The sequence below is a fragment of the Zingiber officinale genome, chromosome 10A (assembly GCF_018446385.1).
Source record: "Zingiber officinale cultivar Zhangliang chromosome 10A, Zo_v1.1, whole genome shotgun sequence".
Classification (NCBI taxonomy): Eukaryota; Viridiplantae; Streptophyta; class Magnoliopsida; order Zingiberales; family Zingiberaceae; genus Zingiber; species Zingiber officinale.
In genome coordinates this window covers 96,568,369-96,574,368 of record NC_056004.1, presented here as the reverse complement: position 1 = coordinate 96,574,368, position 6,000 = coordinate 96,568,369, and positions in this window count along the sequence as shown.

The following is a 6,000-nucleotide window of genomic DNA, read 5'->3' as shown; positions in this document are numbered from 1 at the left end:
CACAGCAAAAAGTATGTCCGGCCTACTAGCTGTGAGATATAGAAGACTACCAATCATGCTTCTATATTGCGTTAGATCAACTGGTTTTCCACTCTCATCATTGTCAAGGCGAGTGCTCGTCGCCATAGGAGTGGATACTTCCTTAGAATCACTCATTTTGAATTTCTTAAGCATCTCTTGAGTGTATTTTGCTTGATGGACATAAATGCCATCTCTAGTTTGTTTGATTTCTAGTCCAAGGAAGAATGTCAATTCTCCCACAAGACTCATTTCAAACTCACTTTCCATGTGAGTGATAAATTCATTTAAATAGCCCTTGTTATTTGAGCCACAAATTATGTCATCGACATATACTTGGGCTACAAAAATATTTTCACCATCTCGACGAAGAAATAGTGTTGGGTCTATTTGACCCCTTACAAAACCCTTTTCTAATAGATAAGTCGACAACCTTTCGTACCAAGCTCGAGGTGCTTGTTTTAGCCCATAAAGAGCTTTCTTGAGCTTGAACACGTGGTTTGGAGCTTGGTATTCACAAACCCGGTGGTTGTTCAACGTAGACTTCTTCTTTAATGAAACCATTTAAGAAGGCCGATTTAACGTCCATTTGATAGAGCTTGAAACCTCTATGTGCAGCAAAAGCTAGCATTGAGCGAATGGACTCCAATCGTGCCACGGGAGCATAGGTCTTATCATAATCGAGGCCTTCAACTTGACTATAGCCCTTGGCTACTAGTCTTGCCTTGTTTCTTACTACCTCTCCATTTTGGTTTAACTTATTTTTGAAGACCCATTTAGTTCCAATAATGGTGGTCTTCTTAGGTCTAGGAACCAAGTCCCACACTTGGCTTCTTTCAAATTGACCTAACTCATCTTGCATAGCTATGACCCAATCAGGATCATGCAATGCCTCATCAACTAGTTTAGGTTCGATTTCTGAGATCAAAGCAACCTCATTCGACTCATTTATGAAGAATGATCTAGTCCTAACCCCTTGTTGGATGTCTCCCACAATCTGGTCTTGTGGATAACTAGAGACTATCCTAGATTGCCTTGGAGTTGGCGGTGCCTCATGAGTAGTCTCACTCGGCACAGGCAAGAGATCAGATTGAGCCCTTTCTTGCCTTTGCTCATCATCTTCGAGTCAACTTGATTACCAATGTTGATCATTCAAACTTAGATTTCTAAGTTGATTGAATTTCTCCTACATCCCTTGATTGATCATTTGATTTAGGGATTTCTTCAAATGCTACGTCTGAGGACTCTTCAATCAATTTAGTCCTCTCATTGTAGATTCGATAGGCTTTGCTGGTAAGAGAGTACCCGACCAGTATCCCTTGATCAGCCTTAGCCGTGAACTTCCCAAGATGGTCCTTGGTATTTAAAATAAACACCTTACAACCAAACACCCTAAGATGTTTAATTGTAGGTGGTTTCCCAAACCAAAGTTCATGGGGAGTCTTTCCTAAAAACCTATGTATTAAAACTCGATTTTGCACATAGCAAGTTGTATTCACAGCTTCACCCATAAGTAGCTCGGTAGTGATACTCATGAAGCATGCTTCGTGCAACCTCTTGTAGGACTCGGTTCTTTCTCTCCACAACCCCATTTTTTTGTGGGGTCCTTGGAGTAGAGAACTCATGCCTATATCCCTTTTCTTGACAAAACTCTAAAACCCTATGATTTTGAAATTCCCACCATGATCACTTCTAATGGTTTTAATTGTTGTCGATTTTCATTTTCAGTTCTTCTACAAAAGGAAATAAAAATATCTATAGTTTGGTCCTTATGTTTCAAGAAGAAAGTCCATGTGTATCTAGTAAAATCATCAACGATTACCAAACAATATCTACTTCCATTCAATGATATTACACTACTGCAATCAAATAGGTCCATGTGCAATAAATCTAAAGCAGTAGATGTACTTACATTGCTTTTACCTTTATGGACAGCTTTTGTTTGCTTACCCTTTTGACATGCATCACATAGTTTGGTCTTGTGGAACTTGATGCTTGGTATGCCTCACACTAATCCTTGGTTGGCCAACTTCCAGATGTTCTTCATGTTTACATGTGCCAATCTTCTATGCCATAACCAAGACTCTTCTTCTTTCGACATGAAACACTTAATCAAAGCATTAGTAGCACTTTTAAATGATACTTGATAAATATTGTCAACCCTTGTGCCTACTAGTACCGTGTCAAGTGTGTCAATGTGTTTAACCAAACATTGACTTGAATGAAATTCAATTGTGTAACCCGTATCACACAATTGACTGACACTTAGGAGATTAAAAGTCATCCCCTTGACTAGAAGGACATTCTTGATATGAAGACATTCGGATATATGAATGTCTCCAATTCCTACAACCTTAAGGCTACCATTATTACCAAAAGACACATTACCTCTACTTTTGTTTTGAATGGTAGTAAACAGTGATTTGTTCCCAGTCATGTGCTTGGAGCATCCACTATCAACAAACCAAGTTGATAGATGCTCCCCCTCGACCAATGCCTCTTCATCATCCGAAGATGATGAAGCCATGGTTGAAGCGCTTGAGTCATCACTCTCGGATTCTGACTCTTCCCTTGCCATGAGTGCCAATTGCCGAGTGCTCTTTTCCATCTTCTCTTCTTCCTCCGATGAGCTTGATGAGGACTCATCCCAAGTGGCCTTGAGAGCCTTCTTCTTCTTGGCTCTTTCCTCCTTCCTTTTGGCTCGTTCCTCCTTCCTCTTTAGTTTCGGACACTCGCTCCGAATGTGTCCTTTCTTGCTACACTCATAACATGTAACATTAGATTTATCAAAATTTTGATCATTAGTTTTACCTTTTCCTTTGTATCTTCGGCCTCTTCTCATAATCCTCCTTACGAAGTTCGCCATCTCGCTTGATGATGATCCACTTTCATCATCGGATTCGGAAGAAGAGGTGGATGAGGAAATCTCCTTTTCTTTCTTCTTTTCCTTCTTCCTTCTTCCATCCTTGCTCTTTGGTCCTGCAAATAAAGCAATACCCTTCTCTTTTTGACCTTTGTTAGCAAGCTCATGAAGTTCCATCTCACAGAAAAATTCATCTAGTTTAACAATGGAAAGATCCTTGGATACCTTGTAGGCATCTACCATGGATGACCACAAGGCATTCCTAGGAAAAGATTTAAGCGTGCCTTACTAGGTCACGGTTTTCTACCCGTTCATCCACGGAGTGGAGACCATTGATGATCTCCTTGAATCTCCCATGAAGTTCACTCACCGTTTCATTGTCCTTCATGGTTAGATTTTGGAGCTGATTCAAGAATAGGTCCCTCTTGGCAATCCGAGAATCTCGAGTTCCCTCTTGGAGCTCGATGAGTTTGTTCCATAGGTCTCTTGCACTTGAGAACGGACCTACCTTGACGAGTTGGTCCTTGGCGATTCCACATTGCAAGGTGACCATAGCCTTGGCATCGGCTTGTGCTTTGCGGAGTTGTTCGGTAGACCACTTTGATGACTCGAGTTCCTTACCTTCTTCATCCTTTGGTGGTGTGAAACCTTCCTTGACTGAGAACCACATGGCTATGTCGGTTTTGAGGTAGTACTCCATGCGGCCCTTCCAATATTGAAAATCTGCTCCTTCGAAGTAAGGTGGACGGTTGGTGCTAAATCCCTCCTTCATGGCCATTGTTTTGCTCTTCGGGTTGTTAAGCCGAAATGAAGAGCACCAGGCTCTGATACCACTTGTTGGGACCTTAGATGGCTAGAGGGGGGTGAATAGCCTCTTTGAAAAACACTAAACACAAATTTCTTCAAGAACTTTGTTAGCACAGTGGACTTAGAAACTAAAACAAACAAACCACACACTAACTAGATTTACGAGGTTGGGGATAACTTGCCCCTACTCCTCGGCGTGTCCGTAAGGTGGACGAATCCTCTTGATCTTTCGGTAGATCACACCCCGGAAGCTATCCGGCTAAAGGATTCTCCTTCTCGGTGGAGTAACCTCTCCACAAAGTCTTTAACAGCAGTAAGAAATTAAGCACAAGACTTACAATAGTGGCTCAAGTGAAATGATCAAAGGAAGCTCACAGCCACAATCAGCGAAGAACAAGCACACTGCTTCAATCTTCCAGAGAGTTTTTCTCCACAGTGTTTTTCACAGCAAGAGCACAAGAAGCATTATCCCGAGAGCCTCTCCTCTCCACCTTCATATGCCTCTCTGCTCTGTAATGGATCTCTGCCAAACCTGCAGCAAATCCCTGCAACCGTCCACGACGTCGCCAATCACGCTTCTTCCTTGTCTGATTGTCTCAGCTCCCACCAATGGCATCCTCGTTTCCACTGGTACCTCTGAGCTTGAACCTATCAGCACAAGTCAAGCTGATTTCGACCAAAAGGCCAAACGAGACGTTGCTACCAAAACTGGTTTGTCGCATCGAGACACAGCAAAAGCTTTTTCGTCGCCTTCTACTAATGATCCTTAATTTGAATTCACCCAACATCAAGTAATCTGTAACTGTAACTTGAAAGCTTCGCAGATGGTTAGAAGCGAAATAGGTAAAAGCAATTGCGAATCGAAACAATAAGAAAGCGCATGCAAAACAAGCCATACTGTGGATCGGTCAGCAGACCGATCCACGCTTCTATTTATCACTGATCGATCCGGTGACCGATCAGGTGCTGTCGATCGGTCCCAAGACCGATCCACCCTTCACGCGAATCGGCACCGAGCCTGATCGGTCTGATCAGGACTCAGCTGGATCGGTCCGTAAGACCGATCGGTATCCACTCGCCATCGAGATCATCGATCGGTCCCGGACGATCGGTATCCACCGATGTGCTCGAGATCATCGATCGGTCCCGGACCGATCGGTATCCACTCGATGTGCTCGAGTGTTATCGATCGGTCCCGGACCGATCGATACACTCGATGTGCTCGAAGTTTTCTGATCGGTCCGGACCGATCGGTATACACTCGATGTGCTCGGTGTTGCACGATCGATCTGCGGCTCGATCGCAAGCTGACCAAATTAGCTAGATTGATGCCGCCGCCGGATCGATGCGGACCGATCGATCGTCATCAGGCCCTTTGGATCGATCTGCACCGATCCAAAGCTATGAGTCTCGAGTCAAGCTTCCAAGCTTGCTGCCCTCACCCCTGACGGTCCAGAGAGAACCCTCTCCGACCATACATGCCAAGCTTCCACACTTGGACTTCCCAATTGCCTGGTTTCACTGGACTTTCCAACTGCCTAACATCCCAGTTAGGACTTTCCCACTGCCTGGCTTCACTCACCAGGACTTTCCAACTGCCTAACATCCCAGTTAGGACTTTCCCACTGCCTGGCTTCACTCACCAGGACTTTCCCGTGCCAAGCTCCTCGCTTGGACTTTTCCCAATCAGGTCAATCAGGTTAACCAAGTCAACCTTGATTAGTAATTAATTTGAGTTAATTTAATATCTGATTCAAACTTAAATCAGTGTCAACATCAAAACAACATCCAGGTCAGACTGTATCAACAAATAGTTTCCATTTTTCAATCTTGATACAAAGTTCAAAAACTTTGAAATAGTTCAAGTTTAACTCAACTTTGTATCACAATGTTCAATGATGAATGCTATCACTAGGAAAGCTTCATCAAGGTTTTTCAAATCAATTTTAAAATGCTTTTAAAATCATTTGAATTTAGGACCATAATCTTAGGGCTAGATGTACATGACTTGTACACAAGCTTTCCCTATGATCCTCCTTTTCTTGAATTAGGCTCATCTAGGTACAAAAACTATGCACCTTGATCCTAACTCATGATCCTAATATCTCACACACATCTAAGGTTTATCAAACCACATTCAAGTCAATTTGATGTGAGATATGGGTTAAGGTCAACTTAGGCTAAGTTCTCATGCATTTTCTAAACATCAATTTGATCTCAATATCAAATTATATGTTTGTCCTTAAATCAATTTTATTGATTATAATGCAAGAGATGATGACATGGCATATAATGATATCATAAGTAAAAAC